Source organism: Somniosus microcephalus, chromosome 26 (genome assembly GCF_052327205.1).
Source record: "Somniosus microcephalus isolate GS21.2 chromosome 26, FLI_Smic_1.0, whole genome shotgun sequence".
Taxonomy (NCBI): domain Eukaryota; kingdom Metazoa; phylum Chordata; class Chondrichthyes; order Squaliformes; family Somniosidae; genus Somniosus; species Somniosus microcephalus.
The window spans coordinates 22,926,679-22,943,828 of record NC_141012.1 but is presented as its reverse complement, the minus strand read 5'-3'; positions in this window follow the sequence as shown (position 1 = coordinate 22,943,828).

The following is a 17,150-nucleotide window of genomic DNA, read 5'->3' as shown; positions in this document are numbered from 1 at the left end:
CCACAACATGGCGGCCACCAGTTGGTTTATGACCAACGCCCGACCCCTGTAGGACAACACTCGGAGCAATCCTGTCCAGCGTCCTAAGCGAGCGGTGACTTTGGCCTCCAGCTCGTGCCAGTTCGCCGGCCAGGCGTCCTCGGCCGGGCTGAGGTAGACTCCCAAGTAGAGGAGGTGCGTCGTACTCCAGGCGAAGGGCCTGAACTCCTCCGGCAGAGAGTCCACCTGCCACTGACCCACCAGGAGTCCAGAACATTTCCCCCAGTTGATCCTGGCGGAGGATGCGTCCGAGTAAATCTGCTGGCATTCCCGCATCCTCCGCAAGTCAACGGGATCCGTGACCATGAGGAGCACGTCATCGGCGTAAGCCGAGAGGACCACCTCCACGCCCGGCCCTTGCAGAGCCAATCCCGCCAACCTCTTCCGCAAGAGGCGCAGGAAAGGCTCCACGCAAATGGCATATAACTGGCCGGACATGGGGCATCCTTGACGCACCCCCCTCCCGAAGCGAAGGGGCGCCGTCAAGGACCCGTTAACTTTAATCAGACACTCCGCGGCAGCGTACAGAAGTCGGATCCGGGCGACGAAATGCGTCCCGAACCCGAATGCGCGCAGAGTCCCGAAAAGATACTCGTGATCCACCCTGTCGAACGCCTTCTCCTGATCCAGGGAAAGGAAGGCGACCGACAGACCAGCCCTCTGGGAATGGTGGACCAGGTCCCGGACCAGATGGATGTTATCGTGAATGGTCCGGCCCGGGACCGTGTAGGACTGGTCGGGATGGATCATGTGGGCCAGCACGGTGCCAAGGCGAACGGACATGGCCCTGGCAAAGATTTTGTAATCCGTGCTGAGGAGGGAGACCGGGCGCCAGTTCTTAAGGAGGCGGAGATCACCCCTCTTAGGCAGCAGGACGATCACCGCCCTGCGCCACGAGAGGGGCATCTCCCCGGTCGCCAAACATTCCCCCAGGACCCGCACGTAGTCGCCCCCCAGGACGCCCCAGAACGCCCTGTGGAACTCCACGGTCAGCCCGTCCAACCCCGGGGACTTCCCCCTAGAGAGCTGGCGGAGGGCGCCGGACAGCTCCTCCAAACTCAGAGGAGCGTCCAATTTTTCGGCGCCCTCCAGGCCGACCTTCGGCAGGTCCTCCCACAAAACTCTGCGCGCTTCCTCGCTGGACGGATCCGGAGAGAACAGAGCCCCGTAATAGGCGCGGGTCTCCGCGCGGATTCCCTCCGGATCCGAGACCGGAGATCCGTCGTCGGCCAGCAGCTCCAAAAGCTGCTTACGGACCCCCCGTCTTTTTTCCAGCGAGTAGAAGAAGGGGGAGCCGCGGTCCAGGTCCCGCAGGAACTGGATCCGCGACCTCACGTACGCGCCTCGGGACCCGACGAGCTGCAGGTCCTTCAGCGCGCCCTTCTTCTCTTCGTACGCCAGCCGCAGGGCCGGGTCCTCGGCGACTTGACCGAGACGGGACTCCAGGTCGAGCACCTCCTTCTCCAACTGCCCGACCCGGGCCTCCCGCCTCTTGGTCGACCCCTTCGCGTACTCCTGACAGAAGAGACGGATGTGAGCCTTGCCCACATCCCACCATAGCCTCAAGGAGGGGAAGCCCCCCTGCTTCCTTCTCCAGCCGGCCCAGAACCGACCGAACGAATCCCGGAACCGCGCGTCCTCCAGCAGCAGGTTGTTAAAGTGCCAGTACGCGGACCCCCCCCGGCGCGCGGCGGCACGAGCTCCGCCCACACCAGGTGGTGGTCCGTGCACGGCACCGGCCGCACGGAAGCCGCCGGAACGCAGGAGACGTATGCCCGGGAAATGTAGAGGCGGTCGATCCTGGACGCTCCTCCCCCAGACCTCACAAAAGTGAAGGCGCTGGAGTCGGGATGGAGATTACGCCAGACGTCCACCAAGTCGAGGGACCCGACCAGGTCCCTCAGCTTCCCCATCGCCGCTGGGCACGGCTGGGTACCCGTGCGGTCCCTCGCCTCGAGGGTACAATTAAAATCCCCCCCGAGGATGACGCACTCGCCCGCGTCGATGGAGCCCAAAAGAGTGGACACTTCTTCAAAGAAGCGCGCTTGCTGCGCACCAGCCTGAGGGGCGTACACGTTCACTAGATGGAACGGCACGCCCCCCAGGCGAACAGTGACCTGGAGCAAGCGGCCCGGCACGAGCTCCTTGACCCCCAAGATCTCCGGCTGAAAATGCGGGGCCAACAAGATAGCCACCCCACTGGAAACACTGGAGAGGTGACTCATGTTGACCCCTCCTTGCCACTCCAGGAGCCACGTGGCCTCGTCTCCCGGAACGGTGTGGGTTTCTTGCAGGAAGCACACCGCATACTTCCCGTCCCGAAGGACCGAAAAGTTATTAAATCTGCGGCTAGCCTCCCTGCTGCCGTTGACGTTGAGGCTGGCTATGGTTATCTTCATTTCAGAAGCACAACCAACCCCTACTTAAACCTAACGGGGGAAGGGAGGGCGGCCGCTAGCCGACCGCCACTCCCTTAGCAGCCCGGTGAGGAATGCCCGGAACCGACACAGCTCGGACGGGCTCACGCCCGCGTCCGCACCCATGGTCTTGTAGGCGACGCGGGCCGACCCGATGAGCAGCGCCAGCCCCGACCATCTGTCGAGGGCCTGCTGGGTCCTGCGGCGACCCTGGCTCGTGGCCACAAATTCCCGGAGCTCCCTGATGGGAATAAGAACGAGGGGGGTCCCGGCGAGGGGCGCGAGGTCATCCATCGCCTCGTCGGCGACGGACTCTAAGTCCTCCTCCGCCCCCACCACCGAGTCCCCGTCCTCCTCCGGGGGGTCGCCACCGGCGGCCGAACCGTCCACCACGCAATGCGCATCGGGCGGCCCGGCCGCGACAGCCGGCCCCGCCTCCGCCCGGATCCCACCCCCAGGATCGGTAGCGGAGGATTCCCCCCCGGGCTCCTCTAGGGGGGCCGGGCCAGCAGGCGGCGGCGGTTCGGAGACCCCCTCCGCCCCAGGCGCCGGAACGACCGGAGAGGCCGGAGAGACCGGAGAATACAAAAACCGGACCTCCTCCAAGTCGCCCGGCGCCGGAGACACAGACCGAGGGCCCTCCTCAGCGACGCCACCGGCCTCCGACCCAGCAGACGGGGGAAAATTCTGACACACCTCGACGAGGTCGAGCAGCACCTGGGAAAAATCCGGGTCGTTCTGGGCGAGCTCGTCCTCAGACGACTCGCCCGACCCGGTCCCCTGGCCGCCCGACCCGTCGAGGGGCAATGCCACCAGCAATGGCTCAATAACCGCCGCGGGTTGTTCCGCGACCCCCCCCACGGGCAGGGTCTCGTCCCCATCCCCGGGAGGCACGAGCTGGGCAGACGCTTCTGCCTCAGCCTCCCCAGGGACAGGCGACCCCTGCCGTTCGCCCGTAATGGTGTTAGCGGTGGGGTGGGGCGCAGTGCCCGCGGCGGGCGACGACTCCCCCTGACCGGAGGGACCTTCCTCCTCCCGGTCCTCCTCCTCATCCAGGGGGTCGCGCCTTCTTTTCAGCGCGGAGGGGTAAAGGGAGGCCTCCATTTCCTCAGGGGCCTCCCCTGCTCCTTCTGGTGGAGCGAGTTCTTTGGGTCCCCCGGGCCCGAGCCCGGCCGCAGGTTCTGGCGTGACCGCCTCGGCGGTCGCGGCCACAGGCTCGGGCACGAGGTCCCCCCCACCTCCGCACTCCGCGATTATCGCGATTACGCGCTCGGGCGTCAGGGCCTCCAAATTCAGGGGGACGCCCTCCGCGGGGGGACCCACCCTACGGTTTCTGGTCTTGTCCCGCGCCTTCTTTCTGACCGGACCTCCCTCCTCCCCCCCGCCGGAGGCCTGGATGTCGTTGGCCTCCGACGACGACCGCGCCCCGGTAGCGCTCGATTGAGCGGGGGCGTGGCTAGACCCGGAAGGAGGAGCGGCGACGGCGCCAGCCTTGGCCACGCCAGATGACTTGGCGGCCTTGGAGGCGGGGCAGTTTTTGCGCACGTGCCCCACCTCCCTACAGGCGTGGCACCGCACGCCGTCCGACGTCCAGAAGACGCGGTACGAGGTCCCCCCGTGGAGGACCGTGAAAGCCCCGTCCGTCTCCCCCTCCCGCGCCAGCTGGATAAAGGCCTGGCGCCGGAAGGAGAAGACATGGCGAAGGCTGCTCTCCCGGAGTCCGAGCGGGATCGGGGAAATCCCCGACCTCACCTCCCCGAGTTGGTGTAGGTGGGGGAGGAGGAGCTCACAGGTGATAAAGGGCAGGACGTTTGATAAAACCACCCTCTGCGCGGTGGCCTCCAGCAGGTCCACCGGCAGGAAAGTCCCGCCCACGGTGAGCCCTTGAGCGATGGCCAGGGCCACCGCCCGCTCGGACTCCAGGAAGAAGACAGCCTTCCCGTACATTTTTGAGGCGGCCACTATGGCCGGAGGGCCGACAACCCCGGCCATAGCCTTAACGCACGCCTCAATTGTCATATTGGGGTGGGTGTAGCTCTTCACCCCAAGCTTTTTAGTAATAAGTTTAAAAGGTGACGGGGCAGCAGAAGAAGCGAGAGCGGCTGTGGCTGCGGCTGCCACTCTCGCGTAGGTCCTGACTGACCCCGCCACCGGCGAAGATGTAGTCGCCATTATGGGGTGGTCCTTCTCTTTTTAAAAGAAAAAGCTACACTCACCCCAAGTCACAGACCTGAAGGAGTTAAAAAAGCCTCCGTTTTTTAAAGTCTTCCCTTGAGCAGAGGGAGCTGTTAAATTAAAGGCCCGCCTCTCCCCTTGTTGAAAGTAATTGGGAGGGGGGCCTTCTTCCCTCGGCTCAAGTGGCAATTAGTATAAGTTTGGAGAAAGAGGTGCCTCCTGAGAGACAGGGAGAGAGAGAGACAAAGAGAGGGGGGGGGTGGGAAGGAGGGAGGCCGCAAAGGCAGGGGCGCCACTCAGGATGGCAGGTGGGTGGGTGGGTGGGTGTCGGCAGGGGGTGCACTCCCCGATGGTAAAAATAAATAAAGTCTCTGCGGGTGGTCTTCAGGCAGGGGGAGAAGATGTCTTCACCTGGGGAAGCTGGAGAAAAGCCCAGGCTCAGCCCCACACCAGGTCTTCTTGATGTGCTGGAAAGGCTTCACCCGGGCAGCTCCAGCTAACCCAGGCCAGGCAATGGAAGGGGCTTTTGACACCCCTTGGTCTTCCGGCCCGGTCTTCCTTCCTCCCCCTACCCACAATACAAAGTCTTTGGGGAATGCACCGACTGACACCCCCCTGCAGAAGTTCAAAATAGAAAAGGAAGTTGCTCCTACCCTCCTTCCAAGCAGTGGGTGTTGAATGCAGCTCCTCTCCCCTCTCCTGGAAAGGAGGCCAATTTGGGGAGGCAGTGATGGAAAGGCCTCTCCAGTTGTAAATGCTGGCCTCCTCTTCCCCTCTCCTCCTCTCCCTCCAGGCACCTCGGTAAATAAAGTTGGTTGATGGCAGTGGTGGCCTGGGGTCTCTCCTTCCCCTCCACTCCCTGGTCAAGGCGACCACCACTTTCCACTCTGCTGTTAGCTTGACCAGCACCACAGAGAGCAAGACAGAGACTGAATAGAGTTGTTCGTGTTTGTCCTTGTCTTGTCCTCTGTGCCTCTGGCCTCACCTGTGTGTTGTTAAAGTATTTGTCTCCTGTCTCATTTGAATAATTATGTCACGTGACCACTCTGGCCTGTATTTAAGCTTCCTGTTTCCTGTCCTCTTTGCTCAGTCCTGGGTTCGCCTGCCTGCAAGTAGTAGCTCTCTCGAGTCTCTCCGTGTTTTTGAGTTTCAAGGAATCATCTCTCAAGTGTTACTATGTCTCTGTGTTTTCGAGTCTCAAGTGAATCTCCTTTCAAGTGTTACCCTGTCTCTATGTTCTCGAGTCTCAAGGAAGCATCTTTCGAGTTCTACCCGGTCTCGAGTCCTTGGATAGGTTTCCTGCACTTGGGTCCTCTACCGAAACCCTAGCAAAACGGCCCCGTGAATGCACGGCCCCGTGACAGTAGGACTGAGCCATACATGGACCCAGCAGAAACCAACCAGCCAAGGTTTGAAACTCTCAAGTTAAACTCTCGAGCTCTCTTGGGCAAATATTTGGTCTCCTAGGAAGAAGACTCCCCGCTGTGTCTTTGTGTTTAATTTTTCGAGTCTCTTAGGAAGAAGACCCCCACTGTGTTAAATTTTCGAGTGAACTTTCAAGTTTCCTATGTTAAGTCATCTTTCAAGTTTCCTGGGCCTCCCGTTGTGTTGAACTTTCAAGTCAACTTTCAAGTTTCCTGGGCCTTCATAGTGTTTAACTCTCAAGTCTCCTGGCCCTCATTGTGTTAGACCCCCAGGTGAACTTTCAAGTCTTCTGGGCCTTCATTGTGTTAACTCTCTAGTTAACTTCCAAGTTTCCCGGGCCTTCGCTGTGTTAAATTTTCGAGTGAACTTTCAAGTCTATGTTAAATTCAAGTGAACTTTCAAGTCTACTGGACCTTCATTGTGTTGAATTCTCTAGTAAACTCTCAAGTCTCCTGGGCAAATTAAGCTTTCAAGTTCTCCTAGAAAAGATAGACTTTCAAGTTCTTCTGGGCAAATTAAGCTTTCAAGTTCTCCTATTTTGTACCGATAAACACTCGAGCACTCTTGGGCAAATGTTTGGTCTCCTAGGAAGAGGACTCCCCCGTGTTTCTGTGTTTAATTCTCGAGTCCCCTAGGAAGAAGACCCCCGCTGTGTTTTGCTACTCTCCTGGGCAAGTTAAGTTTTCAAGTTCTCCTGGACAAGTTAAACTTTCGAGCTCTCCTGGACAAGCTAAACTTTCGAGCTCTCCTGGACAAGCTAAAGAGTAAAGAAAAGAAAGAAGAAAAGAAGTTTTCAAGTTCTCCTGGGCAAATTAATCTTTCAAGTTCTCCTGGACAAAATAAACTCTCGAACTCTTTGGTTTTGGTATCGATAAACTTTCGAGCTCCCCTGGATAAGAAACTTTTGAGCTCCCCTGGATAAGAAACTTTTGAGTTCTCCTGGACAAGATAAACTCTCAAGCTCTCCTGGACAAGTTAAAACTTTCGAGCTCTCCTGCACAAGATAAACTCTCAAGTTATCTTGGGCAAATATTTGGGCTTTTGCTGTGTTTTGTGATGTTAAACTCTCGAGCGCTCCTGAGCTCCCACTGTGTTTTTTGTGTTTAATTCTCGAGTCTCGCTAAAAATAAAGTATAAAAAAATTAAATAAAAAAATAAAATTGTGATCATCTTAGGCTTATGGGACGTCAGGTGCCGTCCCTAAAAGGGGGGGGGGTACTGTAACGGCTTCAGCGGCAGTTCCCTCTGCTCGCCGCCTGAGGGCGGTTTTTGAGGCTTCGGTGCGCTGCTGCCGTGCCTTTGGGCCCCTCTCCTCACCTGTTTCTCGAGTAATTGACCTCATTAGAGTAATTAGGCTACTTAATAAAGTTGTTTGTTTTTGTCCTTTTATTTTTATAAACCCAAAAAAATAAACCCTTAAACAAATAAACCCTTTAAATGACCCGATTAATCAAATTAAAATCTGGCCTCTTAAATCGATTACGCACTCCAGTCCCCGCGGCGCCCACCGGTCACAAAAGAGCTCGAGCTCGCCGGCGGACACCGCGTGCTCCATCTCCAGGACCACCCGGCCGCGAACATGGCCGCGGAAGAGAGGGAGGCAATCCGGCCGGACGACCCCCTCGGCCGCCCGCTGCCTGGACCAATTAATGGCTTTCTTGGCCAGGCCCAGGAGCAGGCCCACGAGGAGGTCCTCCGACCTGCCCGCTCCCCTCCGCACCGGGTGACCGTAGATCAAGAGCGTGGGACTGAAGTGCAACCAAAATTTGAGGAGCAGCCCCTTCAAATAGTGAAAGAGGGGCTGCAACCTCCCACACTTGACATACACATGGAACACGGACTCCTCCAGACCGCAGAACAAACAGGCGGCCCGGGAGTCCGTGAACCTACTTAAAAACCTATTGCACGGGACTGCTCTGTGCAACACCCTCCAGGCCAAGTCCCCAATAGAACAAGGGAAGACTCCCGCATAGAGAGCCCCCCATTGGGGACCTCCGCCTCCGCTGGAAGGTAAAACGGCACGCCACGGCGTGTCCGGACGGCAGGCGAAGATGGCAAAGTGGAAGGTGTGCAAGAGCAGCCCGTACAGGAAACCCCTCCACGCAGAATGGAAAGGCACGGAGGGCATCTCCTCGAGACGGCTCAAGTTGTGAGGCACCAAACCCCTAGGGGAGCTTTGGGGCAGGGCGCCGATATGGAATTCCGTCCGAACGGGAGTAAGCCCGGGCGGGATCGCCCCACGCGCTTGAGCCGCCTCGATACACCTCGTGGCGCCGGGGCGCAACCTCGCCTTCACCGCCTCGATGGCATCGACCGCGAGCCGGACGTTGCCCCACGACATACGCCGCGCCAACTCCTCCGGCGCCATCCAGCCCGCTCCTCCGCCATCGAGTAGGTCCCCGACTCTAGTCACCCTGCCAGGCACAGCCCTCCGCTCCGCCAGCCGCCCGAACTCACGGACGCGGAGGTGCGGATTCCTGAACAGCGGCTCTCGAAGGACAGCCGCCATTCCTGACGGGGGAGAGCTCCGCCTGGAGGCGACGGAGTTCCAAACCCATAGCAGTTCCTGGTAAAAGACAGGCAGCTCCTGCAGGCTGGCACGCCTGCTGCCCACTTCCAGAAACAGGAGCTGCATGTCGTAATTGAGGCCGTGCAGCTGGCGGAAGAAATACGTCGCCAGCGCACACCATCTGGGAGGATTCTCGACGTACAGGTATCTCTGCAGCATCTGAAGACGGAAAGTCGCAGCCTGGGTGCGAAGGCACACCAGCGCCTGACCGCCCTCCCTAAGCGGGAGACTCAGAACCGCGGCAGCGACCCAGTGTATCCTATTGTTCCAGAAGAAGTCGACGAGCTTCTTCTGTATCTTGGCGACAAACGCAGGGGGGGGGATCAGAGTAACCAACCGGTACCACAACATGGCGGCCACCAGTTGGTTTATGACCAACGCCCGACCCCTGTAGGACAACACTCGGAGCAATCCTGTCCAGCGTCCTAAGCGAGCGGTGACTTTGGCCTCCAGCTCGTGCCAGTTCGCCGGCCAGGCGTCCTCGGCCGGGCTGAGGTAGACTCCCAAGTAGAGGAGGTGCGTCGTACTCCAGGCGAAGGGCCTGAACTCCTCCGGCAGAGAGTCCACCTGCCACTGACCCACCAGGAGTCCAGAACATTTCCCCCAGTTGATCCTGGCGGAGGATGCGTCCGAGTAAATCTGCTGGCATTCCCGCATCCTCCGCAAGTCAACGGGATCCGTGACCATGAGGAGCACGTCATCGGCGTAAGCCGAGAGGACCACCTCCACGCCCGGCCCTTGCAGAGCCAATCCCGCCAACCTCTTCCGCAAGAGGCGCAGGAAAGGCTCCACGCAAATGGCATATAACTGGCCGGACATGGGGCATCCCTGACGCACCCCCCTCCCGAAGCGAAGGGGCGCCGTCAAGGACCCGTTAACTTTAATCAGACACTCCGCGGCAGCGTACAGAAGTCGGATCCGGGCGACGAAATGCGTCCCGAACCCGAATGCGCGCAGAGTCCCGAAAAGATACTCGTGATCCACCCTGTCGAACGCCTTCTCCTGATCCAGGGAAAGGAAGGCGACCGACAGACCAGCCCTCTGGGAATGGTGGACCAGGTCCCGGACCAGATGGATGTTATCGTGAATGGTCCGGCCCGGGACCGTGTAGGACTGGTCGGGATGGATCATGTGGGCCAGCACGGTGCCAAGGCGAACGGACATGGCCCTGGCAAAGATTTTGTAATCCGTGCTGAGGAGGGAGACCGGGCGCCAGTTCTTAAGGAGGCGGAGATCACCCCTCTTAGGCAGCAGGACGATCACCGCCCTGCGCCACGAGAGGGGCATCTCCCCGGTCGCCAAACATTCCCCCAGGACCCGCACGTAGTCGCCCCCCAGGACGCCCCAGAACGCCCTGTGGAACTCCACGGTCAGCCCGTCCAACCCCGGGGACTTCCCCCTAGAGAGCTGGCGGAGGGCGCCGGACAGCTCCTCCAAACTCAGAGGAGCGTCCAATTTTTCGGCGCCCTCCAGGCCGACCTTCGGCAGGTCCTCCCACAAAACTCTGCGCGCTTCCTCACTGGACGGATCCGGAGAGAACAGAGCCCCGTAATAGACGCGGGTCTCCGCGCGGATTCCCTCCGGATCCGAGACCGGAGATCCGTCGTCGGCCAGCAGCTCCAAAAGCTGCTTACGGACCCCCCGTCTTTTTTCCAGCGAGTAGAAGAAGGGGGAGCCGCGGTCCAGGTCCCGCAGGAACTGGATCCGCGACCTCACGTACGCGCCTCGGGACCCGACGAGCCGCAGGTCCTTCAGCGCGCCCTTCTTCTCTTCGTACGCCAGCCGCAGGGCCGGGTCCTCGGCGACTTGACCGAGACGGGACTCCAGGTCGAGCACCTCCTTCTCCAACTGCCCGACCCGGGCCTCCCGCCTCTTGGTCGACCCCTTCGCGCACTCCTGACAGAAGAGACGGATGTGAGCCTTGCCCACATCCCACCATAGCCTCAAGGAGGGGAAGCCCCCCTGCTTCCTTCTCCAGCCGGCCCAGAACCGACCGAACGAATCCCGGAACCGCGCGTCCTCCAGCAGCAGGTTGTTAAAGTGCCAGTACGCGGACCCCCCCCCGGCGCGCGGCGGCACGAGCTCCGCCCACACCAGGTGGTGGTCCGTGCACGGCACCGGCCGCACGGAAGCCGCCGGAACGCAGGAGACGTATGCCCGGGAAATGTAGAGGCGGTCGATCCTGGACGCTCCTCCCCCAGACCTCACAAAAGTGAAGGCGCTGGAGTCGGGATGGAGATTACGCCAGACGTCCACCAAGTCGAAGGACCCGACCAGGTCCCTCAGCTTCCCCATCGCCGCTGGGCACGGCTGGGTACCCGTGCGGTCCCTCGCCTCGAAGGTACAATTAAAATCCCCCCCGAGGATGACGCACTCGCCCGCGTCGATGGAGCCCAAAAGAGTGGACACTTCTTCAAAGAAGCGCGCTTGCTGCGCACCAGCCTGAGGGGCGTACACGTTCACTAGATGGAACGGCACGCCCCCCAGGCGAACAGTGACCTGGAGCAAGCGGCCCGGCACGAGCTCCTTGACCCCCAAGATCTCCGGCTGAAAATGCGGGGCCAACAAGATAGCCACCCCACTGGAAACACTGGAGAGGTGACTCATGTTGACCCCTCCTTGCCACTCCAGGAGCCACGTGGCCTCGTCTCCCGGAACGGTGTGGGTTTCTTGCAGGAAGCACACCGCATACTTCCCGTCCCGAAGGACCGAAAAGTTATTAAATCTGCGGCTAGCCTCCCTGCTGCCGTTGACGTTGAGGCTGGCTATGGTTATCTTCATTTCAGAAGCACAACCAACCCCTACTTAAACCTAACGGGGGAAGGGAGGGCGGCCGCTAGCCGACCGCCACTCCCTTAGCAGCCCGGTGAGGAATGCCCGGAACCGACACAGCTCGGACGGGCTCACGCCCGCGTCCGCACCCATGGTCTTGTAGGCGACGCGGGCCGACCCGATGAGCAGCGCCAGCCCCGACCATCTGTCGAGGGCCTGCTGGGTCCTGCGGTGACCCTGGCTCGTGGCCACAAATTCCCGGAGCTCCCTGATGGGAATAAGAACGAGGGGGGTCCCGGCGAGGGGCGCGAGGTCATCCATCGCCTCGTCGGCGACGGACTCTAAGTCCTCCTCCGCCCCCACCACCGAGTCCCCGTCCTCCTCCGGGGGGTCGCCACCGGCGGCCGAACCGTCCACCACGCAATGCGCATCGGGCGGCCCGGCCGCGACAGCCGGCCCCGCCTCCGCCCGGATCCCACCCCCAGGATCGGTAGCGGAGGATTCCCCCCCGGGCTCCTCTAGGGGGGCCGGGCCAGCAGGCGGCGGCGGTTCGGAGATCCCCTCCGCCCCAGGCGCCGGAACGACCGGAGAGGCCGGAGAGATCGGAGAATACAAAAACCGGACCTCCTCCAAGTCGCCCGGCGCCGGAGACACAGACCGAGGGCCCTCCTCAGCGACGCCACCGGCCTCCGACCCAGCAGACGGGGGAAAATTCTGACACACCTCGACGAGGTCGAGCAGCACCTGGGAAAAATCCGGGTCGTTCTGGGCGAGCTCGTCCTCAGACGACTCGCCCGACCCGGTCCCCTGGCCGCCCGACCCGTCGAGGGGCAATGCCACCAGCAATGGCTCAATAACCGCCGCGGGTTGTTCCGCGACCCCCCCCACGGGCAGGGTCTCGTCCCCATCCCCGGGAGGCACGAGCTGGGCAGACGCTTCTGCCTCAGCCTCCCCAGGGACAGGCGACCCCTGCCGTTCGCCCGTAATGGTGTTAGCGGTGGGGTGGGGCGCAGTGCCCGCGGCGGGCGACGACTCCCCCTGACCGGAGGGACCTTCCTCCTCCCGGTCCTCCTCCTCATCCAGGGGGTCGCGCCTTCTTTTCAGCGCGGAGGGGTAAAGGGAGGCCTCCATTTCCTCAGGGGCCTCCCCTGCTCCTTCTGGTGGAGCGAGTTCTTTGGGTCCCCCGGGCCCGAGCCCGGCCGCAGGTTCTGGCGTGACCGCCTCGGCGGTCGCGGCCACAGGCTCGGGCACGAGGTCCCCCCCACCTCCGCACTCCGCGATTATCGCGATTACGCGCTCGGGCGTCAGGGCCTCCAAATTCAGGGGGACGCCCTCCGCGGGGGGACCCACCCTACGGTTTCTGGTCTTGTCCCGCGCCTTCTTTCTGACCGGACCTCCCTCCTCCCCCCCGCCGGAGGCCTGGATGTCGTTGGCCTCCGACGACGACCACGCCCCGGTAGCATTCGATTGAGCGGGGGCGCGGCTAGACCCGGAAGGAGGAGCGGCGACGGCGCCAGCCTTGGCCACGCCAGATGACTTGGCGGCCTTGGAGGCAGGGCAGTTTTTCCGCACGTGCCCCACCTCCCTACAGGCGTGGCACCGCACGCCGTCCGACGTCCAGAAGACGCGGTACGAGGTCCCCCCGTGGAGGACCGTGAAAGCCCCGTCCGTCTCCCCCTCCCGCGCCAGCTGGATAAAGGCCTGGCACCGGAAGGAGAAGACATGGCGAAGGCTGCTCTCCCGGAGTCCGAGCGGGATCGGGGAAATCCCCGACCTCACCTCCCCGAGTTGGTGTAGGTGGGGGAGGAGGAGCTCACAGGTGATAAAGGGCGGGACGTTTGATAACACCACCCTCTGCGCGGTGGCCTCCAGCGGGTCCACCGGCAGGAAAGTCCCGCCCACGGTGAGCCCCTGAGCGATGGCCAGGGCCACCGCCCGCTCGGACTCCAGGAAGAAGACAGCCTTCCCGTACATTTTTGAGGCGGCCACTATGGCCGGAGGGCCGACAACCCCGGCCATAGCCTTAACGCACGCCTCAATTGTCATATTGGGGTGGGTGTAGCTCTTCACCCCAAGCTTTTTAGTAATAAGTTTAAAAGGTGACGGGGCAGCAGAAGAAGCGAGAGCGGCTGTGGCTGCGGCTGCCACTCTCGCGTAGGTCCTGACTGACCCCGCCACCGGCGAAGATGTAGTCGCCATTATGGGGTGGTCCTTCTTTTTTTAAAAAGAAAAAGCTACACTCACCCCAAGTCACAGGCCTGAAGGAGTTAAAAAGGCCTCCGTTTTTTAAAGTCTTCCCTTGAGCAGAGGGAGCTGTTAAATTAAAGGCCCGCCTCTCCCCTTGTTGAAAGTAATTGGGAGGGGGGCCTTCTTCCCTCGGCTCAAGTGGCAATTAGTATAAGTTTGGAGAAAGAGGTGCCTCCTGAGAGACAGGGAGAGAGAGAGACAAAGAGAGGGGGGGGGGTGGGAAGGAGGGAGGCCGCAAAGGCAGGGGCGCCACTCAGGATGGCAGGTGGGTGGGTGGGTGGGTGGGTGGGTGGGTGGGTGTCGGCAGGGGGTGCACTCCCCGATGGTAAAAATAAATAAAGTCTCTGCGGGTGGTCTTCAGGCAGGGGGAGAAGATGTCTTCACCTGGGGAAGCTGGAGAAAAGCCCAGGCTCAGCCCCACACCAGGTCTTCTTGATGTGCTGGAAAGGCTTCACCCGGGCAGCTCCAGCTAACCCAGGCCAGGCAATGGAAGGGGCTTTTGACACCCCTTGGTCTTCCGGCCCGGTCTTCCTTCCTCCCCCTACCCACAATACAAAGTCTTTGGGGAATGCACCGACTGACACCCCCCTGCAGAAGTTCAAAATAGAAAAGGAAGTTGCTCCTACCCTCCTTCCAAGCAGTGGGTGTTGAATGCAGCTCCTCTCCCCTCTCCTGGAAAGGAGGCCAATTTGGGGAGGCAGTGATGGAAAGGCCTCTCCAGTTGTAAATGCTGGCCTCCTCTTCCCCTCTCCTCCTCTCCCTCCAGGCACCTCGGTAAATAAAGTTGGTTGATGGCAGTGGTGGCCTGGGGTCTCTCCTTCCCCTCCACTCCCTGGTCAAGGCGACCACCACTTTCCACTCTGCTGCAGCTCCAACCAGCACCACAGACAGCAAGGCAGAGACTGAATAAAGTTGTGTTTTTGTCCTTGTCTTGTCCTCTGTGCCTCTGGCCTCACCTGTGTGTTGTTAAAGTATTTGTCTCCTGTTTCATTTGAATAATTATGTCACGTGACCACTCTGGCCTGTATTTAAGCTTCCTGTTTCCTGTCCTCTTTGCTCAGTCCTGGGTTCGCCTGCCTGCAAGTAGCAGCTCTCTCGAGTCTCTCCGTGTTTTCGAGTTTCAAGGAATCATCTCTCAAGTGTTACCCTGTCTCTATGTTCTCGAGTCTCAAGGAAGCATCTTTCGAGTTCTACCCGGTCTCGAGTCCTTGGATAGGTTTCCTGCGCTTGGGTCCTCTACCAAAACCCTAGCAAAACGACCCCGTGAATGCACGGCCCCGTGACACAGGGAGTCATTGATTGCACACATGTGGCAATTGTGGCACCCCCCAGATCACCATGGAGTCTTCATCAACCACAAGGGCTTCCACTCCATCGATGTTCAGCTCATATGAAACCACAAAAAGATCATCATGCAGGAGTGGGCAAGATTCCTAGGCAGCTGCCATGATCCTGTCATCCTGCGCCAGTCCACCCTCCCACAGCTCTTCAGACCTTGAAGGAGAATTATTGGCTGGTTCCTTGGAGACAAGGGCTACCCCCTGAAGACATGGCTGATGACCCCTCTTAGGAGCCCAAACAATGAGGCCCAGTAGTGATACAATCAAAGCCACATGACCAGGAGAACTGCCATCGAGCAAGCAATCGGATTGCTGAAGATGTGCTTGGACAAATAGGGATGAGTGCACCTGCAAGGTAAGTACATATGAGGAGTGATGTACTGGAGTCGGCTTGGGAAGAGAATCTCCCTGCGGGCCCTTACAGAATGCAACATCAGCTCTAGGGAGGCATCATCTAAGCGAGGAGCAGCCTTGCCACTTTGAGACTCCATTAATGCAGTTTCTTCCACTGTTCCCCCACCGGGACAATCCTTCAACATTCATCTTCACAGGGTCCCTTTAAATAGTTGAGCTGAAATAGACTCATGCATTACGTCATCACTCCCGCTCACGTTAATTGGTCAGATGCAAATGTTGTGGCTTCATTAAAAAGCCATTGACAAACGCGCTGCTGAAACGTCCGGGTTCCCCAAACTCTCCAGGGCTCCCCCGCTGCCAGCACGTCGGACTGTGAAAATTCCGGCCGAGGTCATTGTTAATTTACTCTCTAATAATTTCAGTTATTTTGGAGCTATTAATGAAAGAAGTAGGCCATTCGGCCCCTCGAGCCTGCTCCGCCATTCAATGAGATCATGGCTGATCATCCAAACTCAGTACCCTGTCCCTGCCTTCTCCCCATATCCCTTGATCCCTTTAGCCTTAAGAAATATAACTAACTCCTTCTTGAATATATTTAATGAATTGGCCTCAACTGCCTTCTGTGGTAGAGAATTCCATAGGTTCACCACTCTCTGGGTGAAGAAATTCCTCCTCATTTCTGTCCTAAATGGCTTACCCCTTATCCTTAGACTGTGACCCCTGGTTCTGGACTCCTCCGCCATCAGGAACATCCTTCCTGCATCTAGTCTGTCTAGTCCTGTTAGAATTTTATAAGTTTCAATGAGATCCCCTCTCATTCTTCTAAACTCCAGCGAGTATAAGCCCAATCGACCCAATCTCTCCTCATACGTCATTCCTGCCATCCCAGGTATCAGTCTGGTGAATCGTCGCTGCACTCACTCCATGGCAAGAACATCCTTCCTCAGATAAGGCGAACAAAACTGCACACAATACTCAAGGTCTCATTTGTGTTTCAAATATGATTAAAAAGCATTTCAAATGCCATAATGAAGATTTGCATTTGAGGCTATTAAGCCTAGGTGTCAGTTGTGGCTCAGTTGTAGCACTTTTGCCTCCGAGTCAGAAGGTTGTGGGTTCAAGTCCCACTCCAGGGACCTGAGCACATAATCTAAGGTGACACTTCAGTGCAGTACTGAAGGAGTGCTGCACTGTCAGAGGCGCCATGTTTTGGATGAGATGTTAAACCGAGGCGCTCTCTGGCCAATATGAATCCCTCAACCGACATCATTATAACAGATCCTCTTGTCATTATCTCATTTCTGTTTGTGGGACCTTGCTATGCACAAATTGGCTGCCACATTTCCTACATTACACCAGTGGCCACACTTCAAAAGCACTTAATTTATGATACTCTGAAACAGGCTCGAGGGTTTGAATGGCTTACTCTTGATCCTATGGTTCACACAATCTCCATCTAATTTTTCTGATTGGTTATTCAAATTTACCTCCAAACTTGTGTCTTGGGAAACTCATCTCAAAAGCTCATATTTCCCCAAATGATCAAACTTAAATTCCTTGAACTACAAGAATTGAAACAAACACTAAGACAATCTGGCCAATCATAATCCACTATTCCTCTATATTAGCTTTTAGCACCCAATTAAGCTCTAGATGAAAGTGCAAATGAAATTAAATGTTTCCTATCATGTATGTGTTTAAAATGATATAACAATCAAGTTACCTGTATCTTCATAAATTGCTCACATGTTTGAGAATTTAACAATGAGTTTCAAGGATTCACATGTATATCATTAACTGATAGCCTTC